The following is a 14,392-nucleotide window of genomic DNA, read 5'->3' on the forward strand; positions in this document are numbered from 1 at the left end:
GGCATAGTTCTAAGTTCGAGGCACTAACGTAGTGGGATGGGATCGGAAAATAATCAGTGTGAAGAAAAGTACCCCCTTCCCATCCTCTAGTATATGCCTTTGTCGCACCCATCAACAAGGCTTTATATGCTGTTAGTATTTACTTTATTCAACATACACCAAACGAACCTGCTTTTAAAGGAATTAATAGATGGCTTTGGTAGAATAACCGGATTTCCTTAGTCAGATGCTTCGAAGGTAAACCGGGTCCTCAGAAATACAGCGGGAGATCTCATTTTTCCATACATGTAGTTCTATCAGTTTGGCACTCCTGTAAAGATGGATGTGAAATTTTCCTAATGAAAATAGCCGGAAAAATAAAACAGCTTATTGCCAAAGATGATATGTAACAAGAATGTAAGGCGGTCATAATTTAAAAAAAAGGAACTAGGTAAAAATAAAGAAAAGTGAATGAAAAATGTTAGTAAATTAGCAGTTTTACAAATCGTTTATGGTCAAAATCAGCTTTTAAAATATTCGTAATTAAATTTTGCAGTCCACGATCGGATGCCACTATTACCATACATCAGTTTAAAAAACCAGAGAGCAAATGGGCAGACCAAAAAAAAATCGTTTAGCTAAACACAAAACATACTTAGGAGAAAATCACTTCAGTTCTCGGTTCTACCTTTTCCTAATAAAAAATCATTTCAACTTTGATGCTTGAAGTACCAATCATATCAAAACACAAACCTTTTTCGTCTTCTGTGTCCAATTTAGGTGTATTCATGTATTCTTTTTTTTTAATTTGTTGCCTGCTACTGCTAAAACCTGCATAACTGCAAAAATGTGAAGGTCTTTTTTTTCTTAAAAATCGAATTCATTATTTTTTTCTATTTTTTTAAAGATATATATGGTTATATAAGTTTCAACCTAACCAATTCAGACAATCAGACATAATTTTCACTACCTTTGTGCTTCAACATTTCTATATAGACCGAATTTCTGTGTCAAAATACGCTCTTATTTTGAAGCAAAAACTGACAAGTGGAAAGAAGTTACAATTACACAAGAAGTAAAATTTATGCTATTTATGCGACTGACTGAATATCAGAGCTAGGCGCAAAAAGTGATAAGCCATGCTAAGGAACAGTTTTTCAGTCTGTTAAGCCCTTGATATAATTCTGAGTAAAAACTGATCATCATTCTTCAATTTCTAATTTTAGATTTTCGTAACCTTTTTAATTTTCTTTCTTGACCTCCTAGGAAATCATTAGGCTTAGTAAACTTGTCTTCTGATGTCAAAGTCGTTCTAATTCTAAAAACACATTTATGTGAGGGTACAGAAAAATAGTTTTTATGTCCCAACGCATCGCTAGTGCTTCATCTTTTTTATTACCGTTAAGCTACAGGCAAATGCACAACTTACTACAATCGATTTTTGTATCTTGTCTGCTTTTTTCCTTTGTTTATTGCAAATAATGGATATTCTCTTTGATTTGATTTTCTTAACTTACATATGCTGTATAATTCTTCAACCGGGGAAACAAGACAAACTACTTACCAAGCTCAACCTTTATGGAACTCCTTGCGTAGCCTATTTCAAGCTAATTAATTTCAAAATAAAGATACATCTAAGGGATACATCTAAGATAAGGAATTTTGAAAGAGCCTGAAACCCCTCGAAAATGGCGTCTGATCGAAATGAAAAGCAGACTACTGGAATCTCCACTTTCAAAATACCAATTGGAGGAAAATTACAGCCCCCACCTTGAACGACAAGGAAAATTACTTTTTTGCATGGGTAGCACTCGTTTTTTTTTTTTTTTTTTTTTTTTTTTTTTTTTTTTTTTTTTTTTTTTTTTTATTTGCCGTTAGTAGAGCACTTTAATAACAATAAATAGCGACTTAATGGTTAATCTGAAAGCTGAATTTTATATCTAGTCACTTCAACAAATTTGACTTAATAATACCATCATAGAGTGCCATAAGACACACAAAAATGCACTAGGTGCCGATTCCAGGATGGAAAGGCTGGGAAGAGTCAACACGGTATTATCATTACATCCAGAGTTAAAACAAAATAAACCCAAGATTTAGAATTCCGGCTTTATGTGTTCTCATTTCCAGACCCTTTAATATTTCTCATAAATCGTCTACTGACTAACAGAAATAGCAGGCTCCTACAGCACCATAAAGAGCTGTTTAAAGTCTCATTTAAAAGCTAATTTTTATATCTAAATGCTTTTGATAAACTCGTCTTGACAACCCCGTCACAAAGTGCCGTATGACGCCAAAAATGACACCTGTGCATTCCCTATCCTTAGTTGAAAGGCTAGGGAGCATGAAAAGGCTACCCTCATAATTTCCATGGTCGAAAGTCTTCAACCTGAGTTTTACAACCCTCCGTCGAGTATACTCTCCCTCCCATCCCCCTAGTTAGTTTAATAAATCGGGGCTGACTAGCAGAAGCAGCAGGCTACTACAACATCGCAAAGACGTTCAGTTGGTTAATTATATTTATTCAACTCTGGTCAAATCTTTTATAATCAGATAGGCCTAGGTTAATACATCCATCCAATGACAAAGAAGTACAAAACATCATGAGATGAAAGCGATGGAGAAACACATCATTGTGTCATGGACTTGAAGTCTTTTATGCATATCTTATTCGTTGTAAAGTTTTTTTGGAAGAAAATTTTTAAAAATGCCTGTGAAAACTTGGCTCTCTCTCATCCACCAGAAACATTTGGTATTTCCCGTACTTTAAAAAAAGGTAGTGGTTAACTACAGTGAATATAACGAAAAAAGAGTATGACATTCCCCTCCTCTTTACCATTGGGATGGTTATCTTTATTTGTTACTAAATTTTACCCAAAACTGCAATGAAGTAAGTTAATGCCAGAACAACACATTACTAAAAGAATATACAAAAACAATAAATTCTTACTTTATAATATGTAACACGTCTTTGTTAATTAAATTATCAGCTCTATCAGATTTTATTAATTCTATCATCAGATAAAAATAAGTTGTCTATGTGTTATGTCTGTCGAGTGACGTCATGTCATCATGTCGTCATGAAGTTAGTTGTCGTCATGTTTGTTATGACGATGACGTCATTAAACTACTACTACTACTACTAATAACTCACTGCAGCACCAAGCCGCCTGAGGCCAACACAGCTACGCACGCTCCTCCTCCAACCTAATCTATTTAAAGCCTCCCTCTTTACACCCTCCCAGGAAGTTCCCATTTCCTTTAAATCCTTATTTATGACATCCTCCCAACCCAGACAAGGACGACCTGCTTTCCGTGTAGCCCCAGACGGTTGGCCAAAAAGGACAATCTTCGGTAATCTGTCATCCTTCATCCGTAGAACGTGGCCTAGCCATCTCAACCTTTCTTTCATTATAGCCCCAGAAAGCGGGATTGAACCACACTTTTCGTACAACCTACTGTTTGAAATACGGTCAGTCAGCCGGGTACCCAGAACAATCCGTAGGCAATTTCTCTGGAAAACATCTAGTAAATTTTCATCTGCTTTTCGGAGTGTCCATGCTTCAGAGCCATATTTGACCACTGTCATCACTGTAGCTTCCAATATTCTAATCTTGGTTTGTAGGCTTATCTTTCTATTCTTCCAAACTTTTTTTAACTGTGAAGAAACACCCTGAGCTTTAGCTATTCTACTTTTAACATCTTCACTGCTCCCACCATCTTTACTAATAATACTACCAAGGTAACTGAAGCTCCCAACCTGATCAATCTTTTCGTTACCTAAGGTCACCTGTTCATCTTCACTTATTCCTAACCTTAGTGACTTAGTCTTCTTAACATTAATTTTCAAGCCTATTTTAGCACCCTGAACTCGTAAAACCTCTAAAAATTCATTCATTTTGCTCACACTTTCATCTAATATGCTTAAATCATCAGCATAATCTAAGTCCAGGAGCGTTCTTCCTCCCCATTTGATTCCATGGTCTCCAATTGCCTTTCCTGTGCTCCTTAAGACGAAGTCCATCAAAATGATCCATATAAAGGGGGATAGAACACAACCCTGCTTAACTCCTGATTTAATACAAAACCAGTTGCTAACCTCATTTCCTACCTTAACCGCAGCAGTATTATTCTCGTACATAGCGCAAATCACTTTAATGTATTTTTCTGGTATACCATATAACGATAAGACCTTTGTTAACGCTGTTCTATCAACAGAATCGAAAGCTTGCTCATAATCGATAAAACTAAGGACCAAAGGTGTTTGACAACGAAGGGACTTCTCAATTATTAACCTAAGAGTGAAAACATGGTCGACACATCCTCTACCTTTTCTAAAACCGCATTGTTCTTCCCTTAAAACTTTGTCTACAGCATGTCTCAGTCTAAAAAGTATCATATTACTCAGTAATTTGCTACCTACAGAGACCAGACTAATGCCTCGATAATTCCGACATTCACTCTTGTCACCTTTCTTATACAGTGGTTTAATTAAGGTTTTCCTAAAATCATTGGGTACTTCCCCTTTTTCAAAAATCATGTTCATAATCTTCAGTAGCTTATTCCTAACCTCAGAGCCACCATATTTAAGGAACTCATTAATCATACTATCAGCACCTGGGGCCTTATTATTTTTTAATCCTTCTAGTACTGTCGCTAATTCTTCCTCACTAAACAAATCTTCCTTCACATCCAAGGTATCACAAACTTTTTCATTTTCATCTATATCTTTTCCTGCAACTGTATCTCGGTTTAGCACATTCTCAAAATGTTCCACCCATCTTTCTTTAACTTTTTCCTTATCACTAATTGTGACCCCATTTCTATCTTTAACTGGGACCAGTCCGGATCGGCTACTCCCTTTCAATTTATTAACATGCCAGTATAATATTTTACTATTATGCCGTCTAGCCGCATCTTCCAGATCCTCAGCAATTTTATCCATCGCCTCCATTTCACATCTCCTTAGTTCATATTTTAATGCTTTCTCCACTTTCTTTACATTCCTTTTGTTTTCATACGACCTATCGCTCAGATAATTCTTATACAAACCCCTTCGTTCAAAGACAAATTTTTAATTGTAAGAAGATCGTTGACGGATAAATGTTTAATTGTAAAATGACTGAAGAACCTACAATGGCAACAGCCGAGGAAGCTCAAAGAGTCTATGCCAAAAAACTTGCGGCTGATAGAGAAAGTAAGAAAAGAAAGCGTGCCGAGGAATCACAAGAACAGCAAGAAAACAGGCTTGCGGCTGATAGAGAAAGTAAGAAAAGAAAGCGTGCCGAGGAATCAAAAGGTAAAAAACTAAAAAGAAAAACACTCAAAGAGAAATTACAGACCGGGACACAAATGACGACCGGGACAGAGGAAATATAAATGACGACCGGGAAACTCAAAGAGAAATTACAGACTGGGATACCGGGACACAAATGACGACCGGGACACAGGGAATATAAATGACGACCAGGACACAGGTATTTAAGAAAATCGTTCAAAGACAAATTTTTAATTGTAAGAAGATCGTTGAAAGAGAAATTTCTAATTGTAAAATGACTGAAGAACCTACAATGGGAACAGCCGAGGAAGCTGCTCAAAACGAATGTATTCAAGCCGAAGTAGCTGAGTTGGTAAAGCGTTATGTTCCAGGCTCTACGTCCGAGAGGTTCCAGGTTCGAACCTTGGCTTTAGCATTATATGCTCTCTGTAAATTCACCTGAAAACCCTCACAATAAAGTAGGACACGGCGCCAAAAACAATTTCTGGAGTAGAAATACTGAAAGCATGAGGAAGGTACAATATAAACCTACATGATCGAAAACCATTAACCAAATCTTTACAATATCTACTTTTTCATGCGATCCCTCTAAGCCGTTTTAATAACCAAACAAAATTTGTGAAGCTGCTAATTGTGTCTTATGGAAGAAAGTTGGGAGCGATAGTAAGAATGTTAGTTGTAAAAGTTGTATGTTTAATAGAGAGGAGAAGGGGCTTGTACAAGAATTATCTGAGTGATAGATCACATGAAAATAAGAAGAACGTAAAAAAAGAGGAGAAAGCATAAAAACACGAGCTAAGGAGGTGTGAAGTGGAGACCATTGATAAAATTGCAGAGGATCTGGAACACAGTTAGACGGCACAATAATCACATGTTGTACTGGCATGTTAATAAAATTGAGAGGCAGTATTCAATCCGGACATGGCCCAGTCAAAGATAGGAACGGGGCCACAATTAGTGATAAGACAAGAGTTAAAGAGAGATGGGCGAAACATTTTGAGAATGTGCTAAACCGAGAAAGAGTTGCAGGAAAAGATATAGAATAAAATGAAAAAGTTTGTGATACCTTGGATGTGAAACAAGATTTGTTTCGTGTCGAAGAACTAGCGACAGCCCTTAAAGGATAAAAAAAATAATAAGGCCTCAGGTGCTGATAGTGTGGTAAATGAGTTTCTCAAATATGGTGGCTCTGATGTTAGAAATAAGTTATTGAAGATTATAAATATGATTTTGGAAAAAAAGGATGTACCTAGCGATTTTAGGAAAACCCTAATAAACCCACTGTATAAGAAAGGTGACAAGAGCGAGTGTCGTAATTATTGATGCATTAACCTGGTCTCTGTTGGTAGCACATTACTTAGCAGCATGATACTTTTTAGACTGAGAGATGCTGCAGCGTAGACAAAACGGTTGTGTCATATGGATCATTTGATGAACTTTGTCTTAAGAAACACAAAAAAGGCAATGGGAGAACACGGAATCAAATTGGGAAGAAAAACTTTCCTGGGCTTCGATTATGCTGATGATTTAAGCATCCTAGATGAAAGAGTGAGCAAAATGAATTACCTCCTAGTTGTTTTGTGAGTTTAAGGTACTAGAATAGGTAGAAAAAGGTGAAAGGTGGGTAACAGAAAGATTGATCAAGTGGATGGCTTCGCTTACCTTGGTATTATCATTAGTAGAGATGGAGGGAGCAGTGAAAATGTCAAAAGTAGAATAGCCAAGGCTCATAGTGTTTTTCACGGGTTAAAAAAACTTGAACAACAGGAAGATAAGTCTGCAAACCAAGAATAGAATGGTGGAAGCTACAGTGATGACAGTGGTCGAGTATGGTTCTAAAACAGGGTCGCTCCTAATAACAGATGAAGATTTGCCAGATGTTTTCAAGAGAAATTGGCTACGGATTGTTTTGGGTACCGGCTGACTGACTGTATTTAAAACAGTAGACTGTACGAAAAGTGTGGTTCAATCCCGCTTTCCAGGGCTATAATGAAAGAAAGGTTGGGATGACTAGGACACGTTCGATGGATGAAGGATGACAGATTACCGAAGATTTGATGAAATTTTGACTAATTTGATGAAGTTTTTTTTATCTTCTTTTGACTTCACTTTCTGGCTTCTGAATAAAGCCTTAGGTCTTAGCTTGCAATTATCAAATTTTGACTTTTTTGCTCACTTCTGTTTTTCTACACTTTTTTGCCAATTTATTTGAGTTCTCCTAAAATGCTGAATTCCAAGAAGCAAAAATAACGGAAGTATACTTCCTTATAAGAAGTTCAAAACATTTGCAGCAATGAATCAGAAAATTACTATAGTAATGATATTTTTTTTGTAAATTAAATAAACTACACATCTAAAAATCGTTAAATGTCCTTCAGTTTTCTAAATCTATATATTTTATATAGGGCTCATGAGACGTCTTTAGTTTCATTGACTTGAAACAAAAATCTTTGCGCAAGGTTTATCGTGCATATTTCTAAAACCTAACAAGAGCTAAGAGCTCATATGGCACTTGTGACGAGGCGAGAAGAGCTAAGAGCCAAGAGATCATATGGTATGAGCTCTAACAAAATTCTACGAATCAATAGATTGATTTAAAAGGAAAATAAGAGGCTTAATGCCGGTCAGGATTTAAAATAACAGCTCAGGATTTAAAATAACAGCTCTGAGTCACTGAGTCACGACTTTATCAAGTCAAATTGTGCAGCTCCCTGACACGCCTACCAATTTTCATCGTCCTAGCACGCCCAGAAGTACCAAACTATCCACCAAGCTTCATCCCGGATCCTCCACTCCAAGTGTTTTTCCAAGATTTCCCCCTCCAACTCCCCCAAATGTCAAAAGATCTGGTCGGGATTTGAAATAAGAGCTCTGAGACATGAATTCCTTCTAAATATCATGAATTCTAAAGTTCTATTGAAAGCTTCACTATTTACCCCCTCCTATGAAGTTCTAATTTTCTTTTAAATCCTTAATTATATCCTCTTTCCACCCCACTCGGGGACAACCTGCTTTTCATTTGGCCCAACATGGGTGGGTAAAAAGCACAATCTCCCGGAATCTGTCATACTTCATTGGTAAAGGTGCCCTAGCCATCTCAACCTTTCTTTCACAAATCTGGACAAACTGTTGTATAATATCAAGTGGGCCCACAAGCTTGAATATTATCTTCTGGTTGGATTTTCGTTTCATTTAATTATGGACGTTGGATGCAACGTTTTTAGAGCTAATTTTCGATTTATCGACCATGACAGCAGCGAAGAATAAACAGAGTCCTGAAAATAGAGAAAAGGAAATACAAGAGCCAGATTAAAAATGAATTCATAAATCATTTATACTTGAACTAACAGAATACATTCATTGTTTGGTAAAAAAAAAATGTCGTGTCTATCACAGGATAACCTATAAATGAGATTCAAAAATATATATATAAGAAAGCAAAATTCTGGGTTTTTCGATTGTCATTGGTATTGAAGAGTTTTCAATACAAGAAATGTCTTGTCTAGCTTTCATGCTAATGGAAAAAAAAAAGTGGACATAAAAAGCCCTAAATTCAAAGTGTTTCTCAAAAAATATAAACTTTCAATCTCTTTGAGTATGAAATATGACTTAGGGAAGCGGGTTGAATCATTCGATTGTGCGCATTTTGTTTAAGAGGGTGTTTTCTTCAAAACAGGAGAATTGTGTTTTAACCAGTGCTAACTGGATCGGATAACTTTCATCGTTCCAAGAGTTTAGAGATCTTGGCTACCGAGTAAATTTTAGGTCTCTCGAATGGTAATCGAGTGTTAGTTGCACTGACTGTAACTAGTACTATAGTAAAAAATCAATCATATTGGGTTAAGTTGAATTAGAGTAATTATAGTAATCTTACCTATACATCGGTATTAGACTGTTTGGTTCTTGTTGAAAATCCCAAAAATACTCGAGAAGAGAAGTTAGGCTAATCATAATGATTAGTTAGATAAGTCATAATGAAATATACCAAAATATGATGAAAATACTTTTTTTTTAAAATAATTATTATTATTGTTTAAAAATAATACTGTTTTTTAATTATGGAAACTACAGAAGAAAATTATGGAACGCAGGGCGCCCAGAACGCATTATGTTAAATATCTAACGTAACCACCTTTATATATTAAATATTTAATTTAAATATACCTGCATCGTAGTTTTTCTCACTGAGAATAAGCTAATTATAACCGAACGCGAAAAACAAAACGGTTTTTATCAGATCACACCGATCATACTTCTTGAGTGTTTTCTGAATTTTTAACAAGTACCGACTATTTTTTATTGATTAAGGATATTTAAATTAGCTTAGCTTTTTTTGTCAATATTTTAACTTAGGATTCCTAGTCCTACAAAAAAAAGGAAAAGTTTCAGAGGAATTTGAAGTAAAACCTATATATGTATGCATCTCATTGAGACTATGCGTCTTGACTTTACTCCAATTGGCCAAGGCTTTCATCAATTCCAGCAAGTTGATTTAAACCCAAAAACATGTTTTAATAAAAACGCATGTGACTTCTTTAGTCTCATCACTTTGAAATAAAATATAGTTTTGTAATTTCATTGTTTATATTTCTAAAATTGATTTTAAAAAAACAAAGTTTTTCTGATAGAAGTAGAAAGCCATGATAGAAGTAGAAAGCCAAGATGGAACTTACAACGAACAAAAATCGGTGCTTCGCAGTTTATGCAACATATGCTTGTGATATTGGTTCAAATAAACTGACTCGTAGCATTTCCCTAAATTTTTAGATTTGTGAAAAACTAGCGCTTTACTGAAAACTGATCTTACTTGAGAATTGAAATTATATGCTAAAATTTACTGATTTTATGGCAGGTGACAGATTATTAAGAGCCTTACAAATTAGGCTTTTATTTTCTGCAGGGTACTTAAGGACTCTTCTGATTATATTCGTGTTTTTTATCTCCGATTTTGTGTTTTCAGTATTTTATAAATTTAAAGAAATATTACGAGTCAGTTTATTTGAACCAATATCGTAGATGCATGTTGCAGAAACTGCGAAGCAATAATTTTTGCTATTTTTAAGTTACATCTTCACTCTTTACTTTCATCGGAAAAGCTTATTTTTTAAAATCAACAGTAGCAAAAAATTATGAATTACTTCAAGCTACACACCTATGCTGGAAAACATCCTAAACTCAGTGATTTTGTGTTTTTTTTGTCTTTGTTTTTCTACACTGGAACATTTTTGCAATTCAAAATAAAACTACATTTTTCTGTTGTAAAGTCTTATTCTTTTTTTTAACAGAAAAGGGAGAAAAAACTTAAACAATTGGGTTGACAACGAGCAGACATTAATTTGTTTTAAAGTTAGAAAAAGAAAGGCTTTGAAGTACATAGAATGCTTAACAGGATCAAAAATAGTTGACAATTGAACGCAGCACAGATTTATTTTAGGCTGCGTTCAACACATCTCTCATTTTATCTCAAATAACTTCACCCGACTTTCATCTCTCATGAGTCTATCAACAAACGCCTACTCTACTACGTTTTGACTTGATAGCTTTAGAAGCTAATTCAATATTGGGACATCTATATTGTTGATTAGAGAAGAGAAAATTTCCGCGCCGATAACAGACAAAAAACACAATGGCAAACCACAAATATATAAATAAGTTATACGTCAGTAAACTAATATAATAAATTCAGTAATTTTATGCGTAAGCATTGTGTTCGAACAGGGTTGTATTCCCAGTTTCTTTCTTTTTCACTATCACTAGAGACGCTCTTCAGTACATAAGGGTTGCTTATGTGTCAATACGCCACTTACTCTGAATGATTTTGTAAAATAGAAGAATTGATTACAGTTCACTCAGGTGCGTAAAGCTCATCCTTCCAAGGATTTTCAACTCTTAATTTTGAGTTGATTAAGACCCATTCACAAAGAGACTTTAATTATACCGAGATTTAACTTGTGTTAGTTTGAGCAAATCAGATGATTTTTAATAGAAGTTTGTGATCGGCTAAACAATTATGATTGGCTTAAATTAGCGCTAGCTAAAATTCGGTATTCATAAAATCTCACTGTGGGTGGGGCATTATAGGTTTTCTAGAACTCGCGAGAATTACCTAGAGCCACCTTACATTTTACCGTCAAATGTACATTTGGTCACCACAGGTGAATGAGACAAGTATAACTGCTACTAGTGACACTGAAAAAAATAAAGAAAAAGAAAATCATTATAGAAAACTGTTTATCTCAAATAAAACTATATTTTCTTTTAAGAATAGAATATGCTGATAATGGAAGAATTTATATGGCAAAATATAATGTTGAGATAACAGTCTTCGCTGTTTTATTCAAAAATAAAACTAACATAAGAGAAATAGCGTCCAATATTGTTTCGGGAGGCTTAGAGTTAGTTTTATACTTGCGAAAACTGGAAGTTTTGCCATAGTGACTTATAATATATTCCTAATAGGAAGAGGAAAGTGAACAGGTAAATAAAAATAATAAATAAAACAGGCCACTATATTAACATTAACAGGTTGGTAAGATTATTTAATAGGATTAAAGTATGCATTCAGTAAAATAGCAAAGACAATAGGCATCATTAGCAGTAGTGTCAATTGGATGGAGGAAGTTTGGCAGGGAGGGCATGTGTCCCCTACATCCTCATCCCCTTTAGATTTTGAAAAATACAATTTTTGTTTTGTTTTTCTTTGAAAAATGGCTTTTATTGGTATCCTCATTAAAACAACTGTAAAAAAGACAAATTCCCCCCCCCCCCATTTTGCGAAAAGCCCTCGGCTGTAACTTGTGAGAAAAGGACCAGAACATATTTGATTGAATTAATTAGTTTCAAATCCCCCCTCATTTTTCGAGAAGCCCTCGGTTGTAACTTGTACCAAAAGGACCAGAAAAATATTTCCTTGAATTGATTAGTTTCAAATCTAATTATTTCCAAGTCAGTATTATGATATAAACTAGTTCTTTTATTACAGAATGCCCTAAAGTTGCTTAAAAAACAAAACAAAAAATCCCCTTTTACCGCAATTTTCATCAACCAATTTCCACATATTTTCCCAACTTATGTGAAGTATATGTCAAAAATCTAATACATTAGATGGATAAATGTGATTCTCAGTTATCTAATAATAGGAAACTTAACATATCACGTTGATATGTCGATATCAAGTACAAAAATGTTTATTCTGATTCACTCCCTATTTCTGGCGGAATTTCGCAGGGTAAGCTTTTAGGTCCTTTACTATTTTTGGTAATGATTAATCTTGCTAATGAATCAGCCGATAAATTGAAGTTTTTGGATGACATATCACTGCTCGAAAAGTGCAGAAGAAATATTAAGAGCAGTGCAATGGAAATTCTCGAAAACGTTGCAAGTGAAGCAGCCCAGTCAAAAATGAAATTGAACTCCCATAAATCTCATATTATGACCTTTAGTTTTCTTAAATGAAAGCTATAATTTATAACCTAATACCTAATGAAATAATTGCAGCAAAAATTAAATTCTTAAGGGTCATACTGACTGGTGATTTGAAGTGGGAGGCCCACATTTGCTCTATTATTAAACATGGTAGTACATCTTTGTCTCTCCTTAAGCTATTTGCTAAATTTTCTTGCCCAAATTCCGCCTTTATATATCTTTTATCCGTCCACAGCTTGAGTATACTTGCCCGGTGTGCCATTATGGTCTCACGGTGGATCCTTCCGATAGGCTAGAAATTGCCCAGAATAGCCTTGAGAATTATTTTCGGTCAGGGCGAAGTGCCTTGCATTCTCCTCCTCAAGGGATTCCGCCTCCATACCTTGGCAGCCCGACTTGTCACTTTTTTTTTACCAATTTCAGCAATATTCTGCGTCGCAACCCACGCTTTCAATGTATACTCCTAGCCCCTTATTGCCCTCCAAAGCCCCGTTTACCCCGGTCAAAAGCACAAAAAATCCCTGTTTTAAATGCTATTAATGCAAGAACTGATTGTTACAGAAAGACCTTTGTGTCAGCGTTCATTGAAATCAAATAAATGAAAACTGCAATGATTCATGTTAATTTCTCATGTTTATTGTTAATGTGTTAATTTTTTTCTTTCATTTTTATTTGACAGCCCAGTTGGATTTATCGCTGTATCTTTTTATAATGTACCTATGTTTTTACTTATGCCCTCATTTTTATTCATTTTACTTATATTACTTACTTTTACTTATTTTACCTACATTTCACGAATGTACTTATGTTAAGTTCTAATTTTTATTCGTTGTACTCATTTTATTTGACAGGCCAGTTCGGCTCATCTCTGTAGGCTATGTTTTAATATTGCACTTATGTACTTACGTTTTGTTTATGTTGTGAGAGTTTGCTTGATAATAAAGTACTATTCAATTCAAACATAAAACAGTAGGGCAGAGGAAGAACAGCATATCAAAAACTTGCAAAGGAAATATAAGCCATACTGCCAGGGTAGATTAAAATCTGTTTTCTTTTAAAGGTTCTTGGCTTAAAAGTTAAAAACTATTACCTAGAAAACACTGATCTACTATTGAAAAAGGTCAGCCTCTCGTTCATAAATATTTGCTCTCCTAATGCTCCTAAGAATTGTGCGTATGCCTAGCCGTTAAATTTTTTGTTTTTGACATATAAATTCAAGATAGGGACCTTGGGGTCAGGAAAATTACCTTTGATGTATTTTATCAATAATCATCTTCGAATATAAATCTGTTCCGTCCTTTTTGGCATAGTTCTAAGTTCGAGGCACTAACGTAGTGGGATGGGATCGGAAAATAATCAGTGTGAAGAAAAGTACCCCCTTCCCATCCTCTAGTATATGCCTTTGTCGCACCCATCAACAAGGCTTTATATGCTGTTAGTATTTACTTTATTCAACATACACCAAACGAACCTGCTTTTAAAGGAATTAATAGATGGCTTTGGTAGAATAACCGGATTTCCTTAGTCAGATGCTTCGAAGGTAAACCGGGTCCTCAGAAATACAGCGGGAGATCTCATTTTTCCATACATGTAGTTCTATCAGTTTGGCACTCCTGTAAAGATGGATGTGAAATTTTCCTAATGAAAATAGCCGGAAAAATAAAACAGCTTATTGCCAAAGATGATATGTAACAAGAATGTAAGGCGGTC

The sequence above is a fragment of the Artemia franciscana genome, chromosome 19 (assembly GCF_032884065.1).
Source record: "Artemia franciscana chromosome 19, ASM3288406v1, whole genome shotgun sequence".
In the NCBI taxonomy this organism is placed as follows: Eukaryota; Metazoa; Arthropoda; class Branchiopoda; order Anostraca; family Artemiidae; genus Artemia; species Artemia franciscana.